General features: G+C 42.5%; 1 protein-coding gene across 3 annotated transcripts in view; it reads left to right on the top strand.

The window, feature by feature from the left end:
- Nucleotides 1-2,906: 2,906 nt before the first annotated feature.
- Nucleotides 2,907-24,339, top strand: part of LOC126215047 (mucin-5AC-like) — a 270,054-nt gene continuing 248,621 nt past the window's right edge. For 2 of the 3 annotated variants that reach the window (XM_049941689.1, XM_049941687.1), the window contains exon 1: nt 2,907-3,117. The gene's annotated coding sequence lies outside the window, so the exon portion shown is untranslated. The remainder of the gene's footprint in view (nt 3,118-24,339) is intronic. The other variant, XM_049941688.1, reaches the window with a different exon arrangement.

Here is a 24,339-nt window from a genome sequence, read left to right as displayed (position 1 = left end):
TTCTCCATTCGTCTGGAAAGAATTCGCGTTAGTATTTTGCAGCTGTGATTTATTAAACTGATAGTTCGGTAATTTTCACTTCTGTCAACACCTGCTTTCTTTGGGATTGGAATTATTATATTCTTCTTGAAGTCTGAGGGTATTTCGCCTGTCTCATACATCTTCCTCACCAGATGGTAGAGTTTTGTCAGGACTGGCTCTGCCAAGGCCATCAGTAGTTCTAATGGAATGGTGGCTATTCCCGGGGCCTTGTTTCGACTCAGGTCTTTCAGTGCTCCGTCAAACTCTTCAAGCAGTATCGTACCTCCCATTTCATCTTCATCTATATCCTCTTCCATTTCCATAATATTGTCCTCAAGTACATCGCCCTTGTATAGACCCTCTATATACTCCTTCCACCTTTCTGCTTTCCCTTCTTTGCTTAGAACTGGGTTTCCATCTGAGCTCTTGATATTCATACAAGTGGTTCTCTTTTCTCTAAAGGTCTCTTTAATTTTCCAGTAGGCAGTATCTATCTTACCCCTAGTGAGATAAGCCTCTACATCCTTACATTTGTCCTCTAGCCATCCCTGCTTAGCCATTTTGCACTTCCTGTCGATCTCATTTTTGAGACGTCTGTATTCCTTTTTGCCTGCTTCATTTACTGCATTTTTATGTTTTCTCCTTTCGTCAGTTCAATATTTCTTCTGTTACCCAAGGAGTTCTACTAGCCCTCGTCTTTTTACCTACTTGATCCTCTGCTGCCTTCACTACTTCATCCCTCAGAGCTACCCATTCTTCTTCTACTGTACTTCTTTCCCCCATTCCTGATAAGCTGTAGTATTTCTTGTCGAGGTCAGTAGTATAAAATCTGCAGTCGGATGGAGACACAGACGATAACTGTTGCAAATTCGAGAGAATTGTGTAATGAATATAAGACTAGTATCCAAACTGAAACTGAAGCTGTTGCATTTGTTAAATGAATGTTGGAAAAAGAAGATGATAATTCTTGGAGAGTGGTGGAGATGATATCCCCAATAAAAAAAAAAGGTATAAGAAATGCTTGTGAAAACTAAACTGGCTACAAATTATGAGCATGGTAATCAACAAGAGACTGAACAGAATGACTGAAGCCCCCTTACTAGAGTAACAAAATGGCTTTATAAAAGGACGATAATGCAGTGACAATATTACAGTAATCCGGTAGATAAATGAAAACAGACGAGAACATAATCTGGGGACTCAAATTGCGTTTGCAAATTATGCAAAAGCGTTCGATAGAGTAATAGGTATGTGCTGTGGAGTGAACGGGTATGTGCTGTGGAATATACTGGAAAGTCCAGGTTATCCAAAACATTAAATAATAGTGATAAGCAGTTTGTTTTCAAATAACGAAATTTTAATTAACACAGGCAAAGGGAGAACAAAACCAGCAGGAATACAGCAAGGGTGCAGTCTCTCACTCACTTATTCAATATATACGCTGACAACATAGCTAGACAATGGAAACAAGAAGTTAACCCAAGAATAAAATTAATTCCTAGGAAAACAAATTTAAATACTGTATTCTTTGCTGATGACCAAATAAATTTACAAAAGACGGACTATTATTTACCATTTGCTCTAAATCGCTTGGTCTTAGTAGGTAAACTCTGTAACTTGAACACATCAGAGAATAAAACCAAAGTTATTTTTTTTCAAAGGAGGATACCCAGTACGCTATAAAATAATACAAAATGGGAAATCAGTTGAATAGGTATCTCGCTTTCAGCTGGTAGGGTATGATGTAAGTCATGAATACCGTAATGACACCTCCCTAAGTTAAATATGTTTCATGTGTCATGTGGCACTATACATAGAACATTAGCCAGTAAAAGCTGGAAAGACACAAAGGTAATATTCCACAAAGTGATGCCGACATCTATGTTCACACACAGAAGTGAGACCTGGACAGTAACTAAGAAAGACCAAAGAAGGAAAGTAAAAGGATGTATCCTGAGAGATAAAATGAACATTTCTGAAACATGGAAAGAGTTAAATATATTTTCCATAAGTGAAAGTTAAGAAAACGGGGCACCAAAACGAAAGACGTATACTGAAAGATTGGGGCAGAAAGAGTAGTCTGACGTATAATATCTATAGATGTGTGGGACAGGGAAATACACGAAGACCAAGGAAAAACTGGCTTTTCTGAAGACGGAACAGGACATGAGCTTACTCCTTCAAAAGGAAAAGAAGGAGAAGACTGAGATTCCACGAAGGGCAAAGTGACCCCCTGCGGTCCCTGACCCCCCCCCCCTCCACCCCCGCCGCTAACTTGTTGCGCATTATAATAAGACTGCAGAGTTTTCAAAATATTGACAAATGGCTGATCTGGAAAAGTAAATCAGGAAGCTGTAAGATTTATATGAAAGCGCTATTTGGTACTTTGAAGAAATGAAGTTCCTGATCTATCAAGAGACGCCAGGTACCTTGTTGTCCACAATAGCAGAGGAGAGTGAAGGTCATGGTTTCACGGCAGTATGCAAAAGTATTTATACCGCTATCAGGAGTTCACAGAAGTGACCAATTAAAGCCGAGTTCCTGGTGACGCATCCCGGACGTAAACATTACGCAACAACATCGTTGAGCATTCGTAGCTCGCGCTTTCGAATTTGTGAGAATCGCTTTATTTGAGCTTCATAGGGCGCCTATGAATCGTAATACTCTCCACCAGCATTTTTTTTTGTAAGAACAAACAGCAAATAACGTAAGCTACACCGTTAAACGAGCGAAGCTATTCCCACATGTGCGGGCGCCCCAGCATCCCGGAAACGTGTCTCGAAGTGGCGCATTATCGCTGGCGCGCTTCCTGCGCTCACGCCGGTGGAGCCAGCCTTGTCGCTTCGGCGCGTTATCTCTGACCGACGCTAGCGCCTCTAGTGGCCGGTGCGCTGACTACGCCACGCCGATCGCGAACGCGAGTCTGGTTCAAATGTGGCGCGGACAGTTCTGAAACTGTTGCTGGCAGTAGCGGAGTGCGAATTGTGAACACACCGAATTAAACGCACGCGAGTGGTTCTAAAAACGAGTTTAAGCCGGACAGTGTTTCAACCGTCAAGGGAGATAAGAGGCTTTGGCTGCGCACGTACATTGTAGGTAAGTTGTCATGACAACAAAGGTGTGCTACATACATTATTGTTTGTAGGTGTAACGCATTACACACAGGCTTAGCACCTCCAGCGAGAATAACAGCGGGTCTTTACTATACCGAAATTGCCACTCGTGTTTCAGTATCTTAAGTTAGGTATTCAGTAACAGTGCGATTTTATCTGTGCAAATTTCCTGCTGTATATCTACAGTGTCACGTTATGTTAATTAACCGATGTTATTGAGATTAAAAATATCATATTTGCTCTTATGTTCTTCACATCTGATATACTGCCGCGATGTAAGTTTCTGTATTGCATATTCCTTATAACTTTTGTGTGCATTAATCAACCGTTTCAAAAGCCGATGACGCCGCTTACAAGATCGTAATAAGCTAGATTATATAGAGATGTGCAGTTTTCAAAAGTTTGTGTTGGGTGTCATTGAGATGCTTATGAAGAATCGTAGTGTGTATGAGGTGTGTTTTTGATCGTACCAGAGCAGGCAGATGTTTTTCCGCTGAAAACTATTATTACTAAATTACAAAATTGTCCTTCGTAGTATCAATATTATCCAACAGAGCTATATCTTCCCTGATTTGATTAGAATTATTCAAATTCCGTTTATTTATATTTGAATCGTTGCACTGCGGGTGGGTAAACATTCATGTCTACCGTATTTTTCGCTTCGTTCTATAGTTTTTGTTTTATTTGTAGGGAAGAAAATCTGTGATATTCCGCAAAACATGCGTTTGTTCAAGAAGGTAGTATTCGTGTTCGTGTCACTGTCGTAAAAGATAAAATTAGTTTACAAACTTGCCGACGTAATTACGTAACAAAGATTAATAACATATTAGACACGTGTTGAGTGAATTCGGCAGCAAGCCATTTTAAAGTGATAATTCATTCCTCAGCGGCTCCACGAATCACTTTTGGATCCATCTGGGGATCGGGAGGAATTTGCAATACTCTTCGTCTTCTTTGACTATTGTTGTTGTGGTAATGGCTGCTCAGAAGATATTTGTTATTGCGTATTTCGAATTAAATTTGTTTATAGCATTAATCATGTATTTTTGTTCTTTTCGAGGGAAATAACTTAAATCTCTGTTGCGCTTGAGAAAAAATTCTGTCTCGGCGGGAATTTTTATATTTTGCTGATTTATCAGCCTTTTTCTTTTCGATAAATATGTTTGTTTCTCTTTCGATCGTACTGAATCGTGATCTCCATTACAGCTACAGATTTTTGGGATGCTTGATTCGTTTTCCTGTGTATACATAGTTACATTTCTTCTTGTGAAATGCATTTCGATTTACTAGTCGTCCATAGATGTATTGGTAACTGAATACGTGTATCGTAGTCTCTATGTGAGCCATATAGCGGCAAGTATATTTAGCGACATTAGCTTCGATTTCTTCACGGTAAATAATTTAACTTACTTTTCAGTTTGCACTCTGTGTCGTGGTCTACATTGCAGCGGTAATACAAGAGCTTCTTTTACGACATTGGAATCGTTTATTAATCCGTAACTGTTTCTATTTTGCGTCTATGCTGAGCATTGTAGATTTGTGACTCGAAATATTTCTATTCTCGGTGCTGTAAATTCTTGTAATTAACAGTGACTTTTCTTTATGTTTCAAAGTACTTCATGACATTGAAAAATATATTTTTTTCAGATCCTGCGCAATCACTTTCATTTTTTTTATTTCTACAAAAACATGTTATCGTTGCGTACTTGAATTAATTCGGTGGTATCAGTAGTTACTGAATGAGTGTTTTATAAATGCAAGAACTGCCTTTCAGCATTATTAATTTTCTGACAGACATGCTGTAATTATTTGTCAGCCATGCTGCTCTTTGAAGTTTTCCAACGGCACGATGTACATGGGCAATAGAAATCACATATGGCCGAAAATACAGCCCAGCACTGTATTCTAGCTGACAACAGAATTTGCAGCCATATGTCGGCAACATTGCTGGTAGTGTTGCAGTAATTTCCGGCCAAGAAGTGTCAATACAGAACGTCGCGAACTAGATGAAAACGAGCTCCTAATAAAATACGCGTTGCTTTCCTGCATCTGCATTCCGCAAAGAAAAACGTTAGCCAGAAAAAGAGAAATCAGACTACGTCAAAGTGTTATTTTTCTGTAAGCAGTATGCACACATCATCCAATATACTGAAACACGATTCTGAGTTTACTGTCAAAGTGGTAAGACCAATATCAGCATGTAAAACAGACTGTATACCAGTTTTCAACGAGACTGGTGACCACCTTCGGCTTTTGACTACTGGTGATCCATGAATGGTTTTTTTATTATTTATTTACTTTGTTTAAATTTTTATTGTGGCCTTCGGACTCGATCCGCTCAGCCACCCTCCAATACATGGTATGTCACAATTTAAACGGTACATCCGATCACATACATCACAAAAACATCCAAGACAAACATTGAATATTTACATTGGCCTATACAGAACAGTTGCCAAAAAGTGATACACAGCGAGCGATAAAATATGAAAATCTCACGCGTGGTTTTTGAAGGGCAGATGTTATATTGCGGGTTGCATAAAACTACATCAGCCGTGTGGCAGCTGAATCACCCTGGTTGTGTATATACGATGATACATCAATTCATGCACTACGAGTAGTGACTTCGCACTTGTAGGTGAGTGTTGTCCAGCACTGCATCAATTCGGTTCTCGTGTATCGCAGTGGCAGCCGAAAATGATGCCCTCCTCCGGGGGGGGGGGGGGGGCGAATCAATCAGTTGTAGCCGATAAGAGGTTCAGATGAAACCGTTCATGGTTAAAGCGGAGTCGGAACATATTAACCATAATCTTCTGTGGTACAAGTCACTGTCGTGCATGCACATGTGGTAGTATAGCTGCATAAGTGGCGTCAACTAAAAAGACTTGCGGTCGAACCCCGAAGACGATATCCCGGCCAATAAGTGCCATACGTTCATACCTTCCTCCTTGTTGGTGCAATAGGCGCCTCTTGTTCTATGAGGTTCTAACCTGCTGCCGCAGAATGTTTGTGTGATGAACATGGTCGTACGTTCTGGTCCCGTCGTAGATGGCAGCGTTTCCATCTTTCCGGAACGAAATAAACTAAATGTGCCTAAAATAGCTGAAATAAAACAAGGTGTATTATTCTGTAGTTTTATTTTTGCAATACTCAACACTGTCTGAGATATGTAGGAGGGTAAAGAAGTATACAAAAATGCAGGTAAGGTAGATATTGTTAGGTAAGTCTTAACTATATGGAAAAAAATTTGATCAAATTTTATACACAGATAAGCCAATATGTAATCAGTCCTGATATGATTTTGACGTATTTGATTTTTATTTTATTTTAGTTCTTGAAAAATAATCTCTTCAGATCGTATGAGGTATGTAATTCTGCTTAAAATAACTTCAGGAAATAAATGATGCACTGAATTTTGCATCATTTCGTCAATACGTGTGCAACGTTTCATTTTAATGGCGTTAATAGCCCGAGAGAAAACGTATAGATATCAAAAAACGTAAAGTTGCCAGAAAGTACAACAGAACAGAGAGGTATAGCAGCGTGCCTAGCGCAGTTCATGAGAGAAATGTACTGGGTGGTTATAATTAAAATGCAGTTGTAATTATAGTAGCGAAACTTGGTAGGTATGCATTCTTTGCGGAAATTTTATATCTATACATGTTGTTGTTGTTGTCTTCAGTCCTGAGACTGGTTTGATGCAGCTCTCCATGCTACTCTATCCTGTGCAAGCTTCTTCATCTCCCAGTGCTTATTGCAACCTACATCCTTCTGAATCTGTTTAGTGTATTCATCTCTTGGTCTCCCTCTACGATTTTTACCCTCCACGCTGCCCTCCAATACTAAATTGGTGATCCCTCGATGTCTCAGAGCATGTCCTACCAACCGATCCCTTCTTCTAGTCAAGTTGTGCCACAAGCTCCTCTTCTCCCCAATTCTATTCAATACCTCCTCATTAGTTATGTGATCTACCCATCTAATCTTCAGCATTCTTCTGTAGCATCACATTTCGAAAGCTTCTATTCTCTTCTTGTCTAAGCTATTTATCGTCCACGTTTCACTTCCATACATGCCTACACTTCATACAAATACTTTGAGAAACGACTTCGTGACACTTAAATCAATACTCGATGTTAACAAATTTCTCTTCTTAAGAAACGCTTTCCTTGCCATTGCCAGTCTACATTTTATATCCTCTCTACTTCGACCATCATCAGTTATTTTGCTCCCCAAATAGCAAAACTCCTTTACTTCTTTAAGTGTCTCATTTCCTAATCTAATTCCCTCAGCATCACCCGACTTAATTCGACTACATTCCATTATCCTCGTTTTGCTTTTGTTGATGTTCATCTTATACCCTCCTTTCAAGACACAGTCCATTCCGTTGAGCCGCTCTTCCAAGTCCTTTGCTGTCTCTGACAGAATTACGATGTCATCGGCGAACCTTAAAAAGTTTTTATTTCTTCTCCATGGATTTTAATATCTACTCCGAACGTTTCTTTTGTTTCCTTTATTGCTTGCTCAATATACAGATTGAATAACATCAGGGAGAGTATTCCAATCAGCATTGTCAAAAGCTTTCTCTAAGTCTACAAATGCTAGAAACGTAGGTTTGCCTTTCCCTAATCTTTCTTCTAAGATAAGTCGTAGGGTCAGTACTGCCTCACGTGTTCCAACATTTCTACGGAATCCAAACTGATCTTCCCCGAGGTGGCTTCTATCAGTTTTTCCATTCGTCTGTAAATAATTCGCGTTAGTATTTTGCAGCTGTGACTTATTAAACTGATAGTTCGGTAATTCCCAAGGCTGTCAGTAGTTCTAATGGAATGTTGTCTACTCCGGGGGCCTTGTTTCGACTCAGGTCTTTCAGTGCTCTGTCAAACTCTTCACGCAGTATCATTACATCCTCTTTCATTTCCATAATATTGTCCTCAAGTACATCGCCCTTGTGTAGGCCCTCTATATACTCCTTCCACCTTTCTGCTTTCCGTTTTTTGCTTAGAACTGGGTTTCCATCAAAGCTCTTGATACTCATGCAAGTGGTTCTCCTTTCTCCAAAGGTCTCTTTAATTTTCCTGTAAGCAGTATCTTATCTTACCCCTAGTGAGATAAGCCTCTACATCCTTACATTTGTCCTCTAGCCATCCCTGCTTAGCCATTTTGCACTTCCTGTCGATCTCATTTTTGAGACGTTTGTATTCCTTTTTGCCTGCTTCATTTACTGCATTTTTATATTTTCTCCTTTCATCAATTAAATTCAATATTTCTTCTGTTACCCAAGGGTTACTACTAGCTCTCGTCTTTTTACCTATATGATCCTCTGCTTCCTTCACTACTTCATCCCTCAGAGCTACCCATTCTTCTTCTACTGTATTGCTTTCCCCCATTCCTGTCAATTGTTCCCTTATGCTCTCCCTGAAACTCTGTACAATCTCTGGTTCTTTCAGTTTATCCAGGTCCCATCTCCTTAAATTTCCACCTTTTTGTAGTTTCTTCAGTTTTAATCTACAGTTTATAACCAATAGATTGTGGTCAGAGTCCACATCTGCCCCTGGAAATGTCTTACAATTTAAAACCTGGTTCCTAAATCTCTGTCTTACCATTATATAATCTATCTGATACCTTTTAGTATATGCGGGTTCTTCCATGTATACAGCCTTCTTTTATGGTTCTTAAACCAAGTATTAGCTATGATTAAGTTATGCTCTGCGCAAAATTCTACCAGGCGGCTTCCTCTTTCATTTCTTAGCCCCAATCCATATTCACCTACTATGTTTCCTTCTCTCCCTTTTCCTACTGATGAATTCCAGTCACCCATGACTATTAAATTTTTTTGATCTCATCATACATTTCTTCAATTTCTTCGTCATCTGCAGAGCTAGTTGGCATATAATCTTGTACTACTGTAGTAGGTGTGGGCTTCGTATCTATCTTGGCCACAATAATGCGATCACTATGCTGTTCGTAGTAGCTTACACGCACTCCTATTTTTTTATTCATTATTAAACCGTCTCCTGCATTACCCCTGTTTGATTTTGTATTTATAACCCTGTATTCACTTGATCAAAAGTCTTGTTCATCCTGCCACCGAACGTCACTAATTCCCACTATTTCTGACTTTAACCTATCCTTTTCCCTTTTTAAATTTTCTAACCTACCTGCCCGATTAATGGATTCCACGCTCCGATCCGTAGAACGCCAGTTTTCTTTCTCCCGATAACGACGTCCTCTTGAGTAGTCCCCGCCCGGAGATCCGAATGGGGGGACTATTTTACCTCCGGAATATTTTACCCAAAAGGACGCCATCATCATTTTAATCATACAGTAAAGCTGCATGCCCTCGGGAAAAATTACGGCTGTAGTTTTCCCTTGCTTTCAGCCGTTCGCAGTACCAGAACAGCGAGGCCATTTTGGTTAATGTTACAAGGCCAGATCAGTCAATCATCCAGACTGTTGTCCCTGCAACTACTGAAAAGGCTGCTGCCCCTCTTCAGGAACCACACGTTGGTTGGCCTCTTAACAGATACCCCTCCGTTGTGGTTGCACCTACCGTACGGCTATCTGTATCGTTGAGGCACGCAAGCCTACCCACCAACGGCAAGGTCCATGTTTCATGGGGGGATCTATACATACCGGTATATATTTAATAACTCTTTAAATCTATACATACCGGTATATATTTAAAGAGTTATTAATGTTTCTCATTGTTGCTTGCACCTTTTCTTATGTTTCACTGAAGTTACGTTTTTAATTTAGAGTAAAAGAATAAGGGTATATAATTGTTTACACTGAAAAGACAATTAACAGTGTAATACAACATGTATATTGAGCAAAACGATTGCTATTTTCAGCTCTCACCTGTTTACAGGTGCAACCAACACGACAACACAGATATTTTAGGTACAGTTTTTCAAGGAATATATGTGATATTTATTTACCCATGCCCTGTAATGTTGAATGGGGATGGCATGTGTAAGTGGAATTTTCATTTTGTTCTTTACCAATGAATAAAGTTAGTATACTCTCCTTTACCAGGGATGTGAACATATCAGCAAATAATCAAGTTAAGGTTCAGCTTTTTTCTTAAACCCTCCCCGTAGGACTTCGTCAGTTTTGACGGCTCTTTTTTTTTTGTTTTGCGATGAAGTCGTCTTTAAGTGAAGGTAAGAACTACTTATTACAATGCCAAATTAATTGTATTTTTAACTTTTTTCATAGACAATCTAAAGGGTATCGCCTACTTTCTGTACATTATATCAACTTAATGGCCTACATGTTAAATGTATAAAAATTTTGGTCTGTAGGCCAAATCATTACTGAATAGTAGACCTCTGACAATGGGGAAATTGCTGACTGACTAATCACCATGTGCACACCCATGAATATTCAAACCCGTATTTATCAAAAGTGGTTAGAATCAGAACAGTGCTATTTGGCAGTTTTACTGTTAAGACATATAGGTATCCATGCACCAAATATGACTAAATTCTGAAATGGTCACTTTATCGCTCCCTGTGACATTACACGGAAAGATCGCAGTAATTTTTCATGGAATTATGAAGCGTGTTTTGAAATCTTAAATACACTCCTGGAAATTGAAATAAGAACACCGAGAATTCATTGTCCCAGGAAGGGGAAACTTTATTGACACATTCCTGGGGTCAGATACATCACATGATCACACTGACAGAACCACAGGCACATAGACACAGGCAACAGAGCATGCACAATGTCGGCACTAGTACAGTGTATATCCACCTTTCGCAGCAATGCACGCTGCTATTCTCCCATGGAGACGATCGTAGAGATGCTGGATGTAGTCCTGTGGAACGGCTTGCCATGCCATTTCCACCTGGCGCCTCAGTTGGACCAGCGTTCGTGCTGGACGTGCAGACCGCGTGAGACGACGCTTCATCCAGTCCCAAACATGCTCAATGGGGGACAGATCCGGAGATCTTGCTGGCCAGGGTAGTTGACTTACACCTTCAAGAGCACGTTGGGTGGCACGGGATACATGCGGACGTGCATTGTCCTGTTGGAACAGCAAGTTCCCTTGCCGGTCTAGGAATGGTAGAACGATGGGTTCGATGACGGTTTGGATGTACCGTGCACTATTCAGTGTCCCCTCGACGATCACCAGTGGTGTACGGCCAGTGTAGGAGATCGCTCCCCACACCATGATGCCGGGTGTTGGCCCTGTGTGCCTCGGTCGTATGCAGTCCTGATTGTGGCGCTCACCTGCACGGCGCCAAACACGCATACGACCATCATTGGCACCAAGGCAGAAGCGACTCTCATCGCTGAAGACGACACGTCTCCATTCGTCCCTCCATTCACGCCTGTCGCGACACCACTGGAGGCGGGCTGCACGATGTTGGGGCGTGAGCGGAAGACGGCCTAACGGTGTGCGGGACCGTAGCCCAGCTTCATGGAGACGGTTGCGAATGGTCCTCGCCGATACCCCAGGAGCAACAGTGTCCCTAATTTGCTGGGAAGTGGCGGTGCGGTCCCCTACGGCGTGCATCCGTGCGTCGCTGCGGTCCGGTCCCAGGTCGACGGGCACGTGCACCTTCCGCCGACCACTGGCGACAACATCGATGTACTGTGGAGACCTCACGCCCCACGTGTTGAGCAATTCGGCGGTACGTCCACCCGGCCTCCCGCATGCCCACTATACGCCCTCGCTCAAAGTCCGTCAACTGCACATACGGTTCACGTCCACGCTGTCGCGGCATGCTACCAGTAAAGACTGCGATGGAGCTCCGTATGCCACGGCAAACTGGCTGACACTGACGGCGGCGGTGCACAAATGCTGCGCAGCTAGCGCCATTCGACGGCCAACACCGCGGTTCCTGGTGTGTCCGCTGTGCCGTGCGTGTGATCATTGCTTGTACAGCCCTCTCGCAGTGTCCGGAGCAAGTATGGTGGGTCTGACACACCGGTGTCAATGTGTTCTTTTTTCCATTTCCAGGAGTGTAGATACAAATAATTTTCCTTCAATCACATGGGTATAAATGGTTTCCTATAGTCAGTAAAATAAAGCTAGAAAAGCAGCCAATAAATTATATTAAAAAGGAGCCAGAGTTAGCTCTTAAAGTGCTGCTTTAGCAATACTCCACACGTGAGCTTCGACAATTTCGTTGCCTCTGATAACATACCCACAGCACGCCGATTTTCTTGTTACTACGTCGTAGTGCTGTAGTACAGTCTTTGATCTGGCACACCAAATAATCTTGGACCTCGTCGGGACCCTGAGATGGGGTACAGAAATGAAGCATAAAATTTATTTAATACAGTTACTTTTTGTTTAAAACACAATTACATGGAACTTGTGGCAGAGTTAGTTGGTACACCATATTTTTTGGAGGATTTCACGTGTTTCAGCGAGTCGTTTATCCTTTTTACGTATTTATAAAACTACATGCAAGTTAGCTTGTAGTTAAATTGGCACTGTAAGATTGATTCCACAGCCCCTGGCAGCAATCGATTTATTTCATCAGCCCACTGGGCCGACATCAGCGAAAATTCTCTTTCCACAGTGGCGTTATGTGCGGGTGTAGAAAAGAAATACCCGCGTAATTTTAGCAGTTGGCATTTGCTCTCAGGATTTTAAGTTTCGTTAAGAAAGGAAATCCATCTTTCTTCCACAGAGTGTTACTACTTTCATTCATCAGAATCACGCTTAGTATCTAAAAAGCTCTTTAGATACATATATTCCTGAAATCTTCACACCATTATTAGTCAGGTATATAGACATGTTTTTAATCATCACCTTGTCTGGGTTTTCAGAGAGCGGCATCCAGTCAAATACATGACATTTATTAAAACAAGTGGCCCATTTCTCTATGTAATCAAATGCTGTGGCATAGAAAGCCATTGTCTCTTTCTCAGATTTCGGAATCAAATTAATTATTTCTTGCTTAGGCTTTTCATTCTTTAATTTCTTCAAATTCATCTTGGGTTACATGCCAATAAAACGCAGTCTTCCTATCATTCATTCATCTTCGAGTGTCGATTAATGTATTTCTTATTCCAGTTATCGAGACTATTTTTCTACACACTTTTTGTATTTTTTTCAGAGCCAAGTCTGACTGCAGAACCATGAAGTAAATTTCACGGATCGGACTACTGAAAGAAACTGAAATTATTTCAGGGGGCCTGTCTTCGCTGCCAAAAAAATTGTTTTAATGTAATCCAAAGCTTAAGAATTCTCAGTTGCGGGCATTAACGACAGCCATCTTGTTTTTGAGTGAGACACGACAGTCTGATGAATAACATCAACACATAAGCAGAACTCTTTCAGCTTCTTTCACCTAAACGTGTATAGTAACAATTAATGAAATATTTTCATGACGATTATTTCAATTTTGACAGCTAAGTCTTCAGCAGCGCCTGGTATAGTATTATGGAGAATATGGGCAGCGCACGCAATTCCATCAAAAAAAAGTTTTGCATCACCCCGGTTCCCAGAACTCCTGAAGATAGACGTTGACTGTGGATATTGTACCACAGACACAGTCCCTTTGACTGTTCAGAGATGTCACTAAACCCGTCAAAAGATGTAAACAACTATGCATGAACAGCGCTTATTAGACGGAGGGGGTCCGATAGCTGATCAGTTCTACTCATTCCACCAGGAAGGAGCTACACGGCTCGTGTTGTCTGTAGTTCAGCCATGCCTAGACGGTCAACACCGCGGTTCGATCGCGTCCGCATTGTTACTTTCTGCCAGGAAGGGCTCTCAACAAGGGAAGTGCCCAGGCGTCTCGGAGTGAACCAAAGCAATGTTGCTCGGACATGGAGGAGGTGCAGAGAAACAGGAACTGTCGATGACATGCCTCGCTCAGGCCGCCTAAGGGCTACTACTGCAGTGGATGACCGCTACCTACGGATTATGGCTCAGAGGAACCCTGACAGCAACACCACCATGTTGAATAACACTTTTCGTGTAGCCACCGGATGTCGTGTTACCACTCAAAACTGTGCGCACTGATGGAAACCCTAACTGCAATGGACTAACTGCTAGCGGTCGCTTCTTTGACTTTTTCAGGCAGTTCTGAGTATGAAAAAAACGTAGGGCACAGCACCAGTAGAATGTGTCCACTGCAATGGACTGTGTGCTTTTTAAGCCTCAGGGCGGATTTGAAACGCCAAAGAAGTGGAATTAATAGTTGTGCACTGCAGTTTACATGTGCACCACAGGACCCCTACTATTGCGATGAACTGCACTGTAAGGACCTAGGCCTTCAGAGGGAGTGGGATTGGGCACTGTGGTGTGTCTATTCGTCATAATATGCGATTCCAACGCCATGTGCAGTACGGAATCCATCTTTGTAGAGGCGGTGTGTACGTTCTCAACCACTTAAAAAGTCCTTCAGCACTTTGGAATCCAAGCCCGAGTGCAGGTCGGGACGTGATTTTATCTACGTGTGAGCCACCTATCGCTCGAAAACTGGGCTCTTTTCATATGAGAGTCAATGTATGGACATCTCGATACCTGCAACTTGACCGGTGCTGCCTTGTATTCCTACAATTATTTCGAAAGAGACATTAGCGAATGTAACAGCTGCGGCCGTGAATGGCTGAGCCAATATGGTCGCACACATGTAATTTCGTGGGTGTACTCGTTAGGTTTCGCAGTTTGCTGTAATTCTGCTACAAATACGTCACGTTTGTTGACTGAGCAAGAAATTTTGGAAACTCAAGAGGAAGAAATTGCTCAGTGACTCACCGCGCGTTTTTTTCTTGGAAGGATAGTTGTACACACCTCAACGAAAGAATGGAATATTGTACAGTTTGCTACAATTACTTCTTATACTACACTCGTTGAAGTTTGTACAATGCCTTCTTTCTGAACACAAGAACGATTTGGATAGTTACAAAGCAGGCCCTCTCCTGAGTATACATCTCGAAAACAAAGACAGTGAAAATATTTGGCCCAGGATGACGATTATCAGTTTTTAATAGTGAGTATATCCTCCCCGCACGCGGATGAGTTCTTCCACTCTGCGAGGCTTGCTCTGGATGAGACCATCAAGTTTATCTGGGGGTATGACGTCCCACTCTTCAATGGCAGCTACAGTTAGGTCCTGAAGATTGTCATGTGGATTCGGACGTTGTGTAATGACCACATTCAACATGTCCAATGCACGCTCAATTGCATTCATGTCTGTGGACTGCGCTGGACAATGCATTCAGTTAGTATTGCATCTTTGAAGATACCGAGACACTGATAGAGTACAACTACGCGGTCTTGCAGTGTCATACAGGGATGAAGCTGTCACCGACTTCATATCTGAAGTGCCTTATGAGCGACCCATCATTGTTGCCGCCCAGAACATTACACTTCCACCTGCAAACGGATGAACTTCCTGAACGTATCAGCGTTCCTGGTGTCATCTAGCACTTTTCCAGACCCTAACATGTCTAGTTTCCGGTCGCAGACCAATCCTCGTGTCGTCAGCAAACATGTTGTTACTGCCTTCTGCAATGGTCATTGTTGACATGTAAGAGCCATCATTTCCGTTGGTTCAATGCAATTTTCAATGGTCTTCTGGAATGAAGACCATCATGATGCAATCTTCTGCGCACTGTTTGGTCTGAGATACGATTCCCTGTTGCATGGGGAAAGTCATTTCCTACCTAACAGTCCATGTTGGGCGCCAGCGAGCCGACAATTGAAGGAAACGATCCGGCGTTGTCGTTGTCATACGAGGACAACCACTGCGAGGTCTGTCTTTCACATTTCCCATCTCTCAGTGCTTTCACCACACCTTAGACACATCACTTTGACTGACATGTAAGCGATCAGCAATATCTTGCTGTGTATAATCTGCTGAAAGTAGAGCCACTATCTTGATTCTATCAAAGGGTTGCATGCCTCTACGTGGCATGTTACTGCGGTGCTGAACTCAAATTGAATGAAGTTGTTGTTGATAATGGACTGCTCGCGGTGCGCCGCTGCGGCAGCGGTATGTTTACGTGACTGGGGAACGGCCACAAAGCATGGCAGTAGTGCTCTAAGCGGGTAAAGCATGATGTGCCTAGATCAAAGAGACCTCTAGTATCATAGAATACGCCCGCCCGGTTAGTCGTGTGGTCTAACGCACTACTTTCCAGGCGGGAAGGCGTGTCGGTCCCCGGCACGAATCCGCCCGGCGGATTAGTGTCGAGGTCCGGTGTGCCGGCCAGTCTGTGGATGGTTTTTAAGGCGGTTTTCCATCTGCCTCGGCGAATGCGGGCTGGTTCCCTTTGTTCCGCCTCAGTTACACTTTGTCGACGATTACTGCGCGAACACTTTCTCCACGTACGCGTACACCTTCATTACTCTACCACGCAAAAATTGGGGTTACACTCGTTTGGTGTGAGACGTTTCCAGAGGGAACCGCACGATAACCCTGGGTTCGGTGTGGGGCGGCGGTGGGGTGAGTGGACTGATGTAGCCTGTTTTGGGGTGTTGAACCACTGCGGGCTACGGCGAAGCCTCTCCGTCGTTTCTAGGTCCCCAGTTCCAGCTACGCTTTGCGGTAGTATTCGAAACTTTTGTTGAGCCCGTGTTCTTTTGTCTTCATTATTTTAAAATTTGTGATCTATGAAAGAACTAGTCTAAATACCAGGCTGAGTCAAATGAAAACTTAAATATTTTTTGAATATTATTTATTGTGCAGAAGTGGTACAAATCGGTATGACTTTTCAACATAATCTCCCCCGCGCTCAATGCAAGTCCTCCAGCGCTTACAAAGTGCATAAATTCCTTTAGTAAAAAATTCTTTTGGTAGTCCACGCAACCACTCATGCACCGCGTGGCGTACCTCTTCATCAGAACGGAACTTCATTCCTCTCATTGTGTCTTTGAGTGGTCCAAACATATGGAAATCACTTGGGGGCAAGGTCTGGTGAGTACTGTTGGTGAGGAGACACTCAAAATTCTGGTCTGTGATTGTTGCAACTGTTGTACGACCAGTGTGGTGCCTTGCATTGTCATGTTGCAAAAGGACACCTGCTGACAGCAATCCACGTCGCTTTGATTTGATTGCAGGCCGCAGATGATTTTTTAGGAGATCTGTGTATGATGCACTGGTGACAGTGGTCCCTCTAGGCATGTAAGGCTCCAAAATGACGCCTTTTTCGTCACAAAAGAGTCAGCTTAACCTTCTCTGCTGATGGTTCTGTTTGGTTTTGGTGATGAGGAATGGCGCCATTCCTTGCTCGCTCTCTTCGTTTCCGGTTGGTGGAAGTGAACCCAGGTTTCGTCTCCAGTAACGAATCTTGTAAGGAAGCCATCACCTTCTCGTTCAAAGCCCCGAAGAAGTTCTTCACAATCATCAACACGTCGTTCTCTCATTTCAGCAGTCTGATGCCGTGGCACCAATCTTGCAGACACTTTGTGAAACTGGAGCGCATCATGCACGATGTCGTGTGCTGGCACATGACTAATCTGTAAACATGCTGCAATGTCATTCAGTGTCACTCGGCGGTTTTCCTTCACTATGGCTTCAACTGCTGCAATATTCTGTGCCTGACCTGGACGAGGAGCATCTTCCACTGAAGTCACACCATTTGCGAACTTCCTACTCCATTCGTAGACTTGTTGCTTTGACAAACATGTATCACCGTAATGAACCTTCATTCGTCGATGAATTTCAATAGGTTTCACACCTTCACTACGCAAAAACCGAATAACAGAATGCTGTTCTTCCCTGGTGCAAGTCGCAAGTGGGGCGGCCATCTTTCTACTGATACTGCGACGGTGTGTGTGCATCTGCACTATGCTGCCACCTACAGGCCATTCTGCACGCTGTTTGTAGCACGCTTGCCAACTTACAGGATAACGGCGCGAAATTTCGATTTGTTATTACAAATTTAAGGTTTTCATTTGACTCACCCTCGTATGAAAAATAAATCTTGAAGCTTTGCCATTGTTTAGTATGTATTACTCTTGTAGGTACATCAATTACATATATGCCATCAACGCTTAAATAACAGTATAAATATACAGTTTTCTAGGCCCAGTATTCTACTAAGCGCATGGTCTTCATAATGTTAAAAGTTCTGGGCTCATAATAGGTTCCATGGGAGGCACACACAAGTTTGGTGTACCTTTTAACCAGTTTGCCACAAGGTATCAGATGTTGCAGTGTTGTGGTGGAAGGTCTCAATTCATTAAGGTAGTTGGAAATAACAATCAAATGTTTCTGTGGCAATATTTTATGGATCACCAGTAGAATGATGGAACTACGAATTTTATAAATGTGTTATAGCTGTGACCAGAGTTATGAAACGTGAAAAGTAATGAGTTACGAGACACGAAAAGTAATCTGTTGGAGAAAAAAAATGGTTCAAATGGCTCTGAGCACTATGGGACTTAACTTCTGAGGTCATCAGTCCCATAGAACTTAGAACTATTTAAACCTAACTAACCTAAGGACATCACACACATCCATGCCCGAGGCAGGTTTCGAACCTGCGACCGTAGCGGTCGCGCGGTTCCAGACTGTAGCGCCTAGAACCGCTCTGCCACACTGGCCGGCAATCTGTTAGAAAACAGTGGTCATATAAAGAACAGTTGATAAGGTGTTGCCAGTGGGCACGGACACACATGCGATGAAGCTTTAAAAACTTGAGAAGAGTTAATCTACGTGGAAGAAAATTATGGATCACTGCTGCAGATCTTCTATAGTGACTGTAACAGCGAGATTGTCCGTTATTCATATCGTCGTCTTTGTAAATGGGGCGTCCAGTTAGTAATGGAACACTTTTTTTCGAAAGCATGTTGGTTTTATTCAGGATTCCAATGTACCATGTTATTCCTCACGCTTTTGGCTACAAAACACTCTTTTTCAACATAATCTCTGCCTTACGCGACCTTACACGAGGGCTCTTATGCCCGCACGGTACCACTTTACTGGAAGACGTCGGAGGCAGCGTCTTGCTGTTCCACAAAAAATTGTCACGATCAGCCTCGTAACGCGCAGTCAATTACCTAGGGATTGTCCTTCGTTGCTCTTTATGGTCTTCTGATAGGCGGCAAGGAATCCAACGGGCACATACCTATGAGTTCCCCAACTGGTAGACGAGGGTATCAGCATTACCAACAGAGATGTCCAGTTGTGTAGTGGGATATTTGATTGTGATTCGTCGATCACCTCGAATGAGAGTGTCCACACGTTCCAACACTACAGGAGTTACAGCTGTATGCGGCCGACCGCCATGCAGGAGATCCGACAGGTTTGCGCGACCTTGTTGTGATGATCAGAGAGCGTGTTACACTTACGTACATCGATCTATCTACGCATTCTCATTACTTAGTGCAGTGGTTCCCAACAGGTGGTCCGCCGACCCCCAGGTGTCCGCGAGCTATGCCAGAGGGCTCCGCAAGATGCTGTTAGAATAAAAATATATTTCGTATGATAGCAGATGTTTTGTTTTTGCCGCTTCCTGCATGAGCAGAGCTTTAGCGAACGCTAACTTCTGTGTCTAGCGTCTTCCTAGAGCCAACTGACACTAGCACACTCCAGCGCAAAGTTCTGCTGTATGCTGTTAGACTGCGCACGCTGCCTCTTTGCAGCCGATTTTTCAATAATGAATATGTCAATGTTTTTTCTAAGTACCAGAAATAGACAACGTATAAAAAGACTCTTAATTTGGCTTTTTTAGGTTCTTGATACTGTGATATGACAAGGTACCAATCATGCTCGATGAGGGGGTCCTCGAGAAAATTTTGTTGGGAACCCCTTAGTGAATTGATAATCATTTGAAAGTGGCGATCTATTCGAACTGACTTCCATTAAACAAAAATTTAATCACTGAATTTGTTCTGCAAGTTGTTCTGGGAACAGAAAATTGTATGTATACAGTCGATTGCGCTTTGCATGCTTACTTGCGTTTTGTATAAAAATATTATTTGGAAACGAGTGAATATTTAAGTAAATAACTACATTAAAAATGCTCCAGATGTTCCTAACAATTCATACCGACGGAAATAAGGCATTTCTTCAGAGTCGTGAGCAGCTTTGTTTACATATGTGTTAGTCATGTTCCATTTATTATGCGCCAAATAAATCGCAGTTGTGGGTATTTAACAGCGTCTGTGTCATTTGAACTTAAATAAATATTTGCGCTTTCTCTCTTAACTAAGCCGGCCGAAGTGGCCGAGCGGTTCTAGGCGCTTCAGTCTGGAACCGCGCCACCGCAACGGTCGCAGGTTCGAATCCTGCCTCGGGCATGGATGTGTGTGATGTCATTAGGTTAGTTAGGTTTAAGTAGTTCTAAGTTATAGGGGACTGATGACCACAGATGTTAAGTCCCATAGTGCTCAGAGCCATTTGAACCAATCTCTTAACTAACGTCACCCAAGGAAAAATTGGAAATTTGTGGTAAGGACTATGGGACCAAACTGCTGAGGTCATCGGTCCCTAGCTTTACACACTACTTAACCTAACTTACGCTAAGGACAACACACACACCCATGCCCGAGGGAGGACTCGAACCTCCGGCTGGGGGAGCCGCGCGAGCCGTGACAAGACGTCCCAGACCCAAGTATCAACTCAAAACTTGCTAACTATACGGATCATATAATTCTTTTCGTCTTGGATGCTTAATGTTACGATGCCGCTTGGATTTGACGTCGCGGTACACTTGTTTGGCCTTGTCTCTTGAGTCTAATGGATATGTTATGAGTGTCACAAAATATTAAAGTAGCAAGAATTAATTTCTGTTTTTTCTATTGCTTTTTACAAGCTCTGTGATGGCACTGTCTGCTCAATCATGTTTTTCTTTCACATTTCTAAAGACTCACAAAAAAAATTTGGCCTTGTACCAGGTGTAGAAGTATGAAACCGGAATTTGGTTGCAATAATTAGACGTCTGTTGTTTGAAACTAATAAACAATATTTTATTCAGAATAATCTCCATCGTTATTTATACATTTTTCCCACCTCTTCCGGTAAGCTACGAATGCTACGACAAAAAAAGTTTTTCTTCTGAAGTGAATCAGTCAGTGAGCCATTTTCGTACATTTTCATACGAACTGAAGCGTTGTTCTGCGAGAGCGTCTCCCAGTGATGCAAATAGATGATAATCGGTCGGAGACAACTCTGGAGAATAAGCTGCATGCCCTAGTATTTCCCAATTGAACGCTTGGGTCATTTCCTTGACCCGTTTTGGTGTGTGTGATGGGGTGTCAATATGATTTTGTGTTGCCTTTTTCCATATTTCGATCGTTTTTCACGTAATGCTCGATTTAAATCGATCGTTTGCTGTTGGTAGCGATCAGTGTTAACGGTTTCACCAGGTTTTAGCAGCTCATGACAGATGACACCCTTCCGATCCCACCAAACACAGAGCATTGTCTTCTTTACAAAGCGACTTGGTCTTGCAGTGGATGTCGATGCTTTGCCTGGATTCACCAACGATTTACGACGCTTAGGATTCTCAAAACAAATTCTTTATTCATCACCTGTCCCTATTCGATGGAGAAGCGACTTTCTTTTGTGTCTGCCGAGCAGCATTTCACAATTGGTCTTTCGGTTTGCTTTCTGTCTTTGATTCAGTTCATGCGGAACCCATTTTCCCACTTTCTGCAACTTTCCCATAGCTTTCAACGAGAAACGGCTTTCTGCGTCACACTCAATTGTTCCGCGAGCTCCTGTTGAGTTTGAGTATCATGTTCATCCAATAAGGCCTACAATTCATCTTCAAACTTTTCGTGTGGTTTCCCGCGCTCGTCGTTTCTGACGTAAAAATCACCACTTTTGAATTTTTTGAACCACTCCAAACACCATGTTTTCCCAAGAGCATGTTCGCAGAAAGCTTCGACAAGCATTCGATTCTATTCTGCAGCAGTTTTCTTCAAATGAGAACAGAAAACCAATGCTGTCCGCATAATCCTAGTTTGTAGGCACAAAACTCGACATGTTCACGCGTTTGAAACAGATGCCGATGTATGGAACTCGGGTTACTGTGTGTTGACATTCGTCGTCAGCCGTTACAGGAAGCGGGTTGCGCTACAGACGCGGTCTCTGGCCGCTAGTACCTACCATCTATAGGGAAATACTTCTACACCAGGTATGAAGATTAGAGATCCCAACTGTTCTTTTCGTGACCTCGAGCATCGTCCTGGATGTGTTTGGAATATTGGTGAGCCTTTATCACAAAAGCACCGGGTATTCCTCTTTTTAAAACTGGTTTGAAAAGAGTACAAAACTTACGAAGCCCTCCCTTCAACTTGGGCGAGCGTACTAGCCATGAATCCTTTTTTTTTTTTTTTTTTTATAAAAGTTAAAAAGACATTTTATCCTTTCTTTCATTTTTGAAATCACGAGACGAATTTAGGGTAGGTAGGTTCGTTAGTAAGTTATACCTGACTTCGTCGGACACTGAATGGTTTACGCATTTGCTTGAATCAAACCTTTGATGAACCGGCTTGTTGACAGTTGATATGACGAAGTCATCCCACTTAGCAGCGTCAGGAGTAGTTATAGCAGCAGGCTCAGTACTAATGCTGGAATTACATTTCTGACAATTGGCAGTGATACAGATAACGCGAAGTTAGAAGCTTGTGTTGAGAATAAACTAGGAAATTGTTCTGGGACGCACTTTCGAAGGTACTGCAGCTGGAAATGAGCTATGGAAGTTTCGATTCTGTGTAGCAGAAACATCTTTTTCCCAGAGAAATTCGTGATACCCACTCATAAATAAATGCAAGATAACTTCAGAATAGGTATTTAAAAATAATCCCCATAAGAGGATCTCTTTGCTCTTGTAATCCGGCTTAAAATTTACTGTCTTTCTTGTAAGAAACAGTAATATGTATTATTTATAAAGGTGTATGCTCACCTGAGAAACTGTAAATGTTCTGAGCCTATGCGCCGAAAACCTAAGTAACACTATACAGGGTGAGTCACGTAAGATGTAGCACTCCTTTGTGTTCTGAACGGTTCCAGATATAGAAACAAGGTTTTCCGCAATTGATAGTATGCAGAGGGGCACGTTTTGTATGGATAATGCTCAAGGTTCAAATGGTTCAAATGGCTCTGAGCACTATGGGACTTAACATCTATGGTCATCAGTCCCCTAGAACTTAGAACTACTTAAACCTAACTAACCTAAGGACATCACACAACACCCAGTCATCACGAGGCAGAGAAAATCCCTGACCCCGCCGGGATTGGAACCCGGGAACACGGGCGTGGGAAACGAGAACGCTACCGCACGACCACGAGCTGCGGACAGTGCTCAAGGATAATGTTTTGTATAGCTAATGCTCCGAATTCTATTACCAGCCGAGATATTGAAATAAATATTATTTTTGTTTTTTTAAGGAATAGTATACTTTTAATGGCTGAACTGAATAACTCTTCGTATGAAAATTAGCATGATATAGCGCTTGTTAGTACTGAGTGTGAAACCTTTCGGGAAACAGTCTGATAAATGCACCAAAAGCGGAAAGCAATGCGGCCAGAGTCAGCTATTTCTCTGTAAACAATACCAGGCAGAGCGCTCATACCAGTCACCGTCGTTATGGGTCGATGCAGCAAGACACGCCTTCGTTACTAATAAGATAAGTCATTTCCTATACGATGCAGACACAGAATCAGCTATGATTTTTGTATATGGAACTATGGCATACGCTAACTCTTATCGCATCAGATGGGGTTTAGGAGAACTTTAAAAAGTGCGGACGTATCCCCTGGAAACAACTACAGTTTCGTCATATAGCTTACCGTTACCATTTCGACAGTATTTGTTTGGCATACGCCATATAAAAGTAGCATGTGTAACTAATCCTTATTGGTGTACGTGTCTACATGCAAGAAATGACCTGCCGCGTGGTCTGAGGCGTCTTGTCTCGGACCGCGTGGCTCCCTCCGTCGGAGGTTCGAGTCCTCCCTCGGGCATGGGTGTGTGTGCGTCGTCCTTAGCGTACGTTACTTTAAGTTAGATTAAGTAGTGCGTAAGCTTAGGGACCGATGATCTCAGTAGTTTGGTCCCATAAGACCTTACCACAAATTTTCAATTTCCAGAAGTGACCTGCCGATAGACAACTCATTTTCTGCTAGTTCTGCAGTGCTGACAAGTAAACGGTCGAAAGGGTTGATACAACGACGTAGCGTGGCATGAGTCTTTACAGTGCAACAACCTATTTCTGCCGACTTGCTTTTTAACATACAGTATTTTCCGGATTCTTTTGCGAAGAGTTTCAACC

Source organism: Schistocerca nitens, chromosome 12 (genome assembly GCF_023898315.1).
Source record: "Schistocerca nitens isolate TAMUIC-IGC-003100 chromosome 12, iqSchNite1.1, whole genome shotgun sequence".
In the NCBI taxonomy this organism is placed as follows: Eukaryota; Metazoa; Arthropoda; class Insecta; order Orthoptera; family Acrididae; genus Schistocerca; species Schistocerca nitens.
This window is presented reverse-complemented; position numbering and strand designations above follow the sequence as displayed.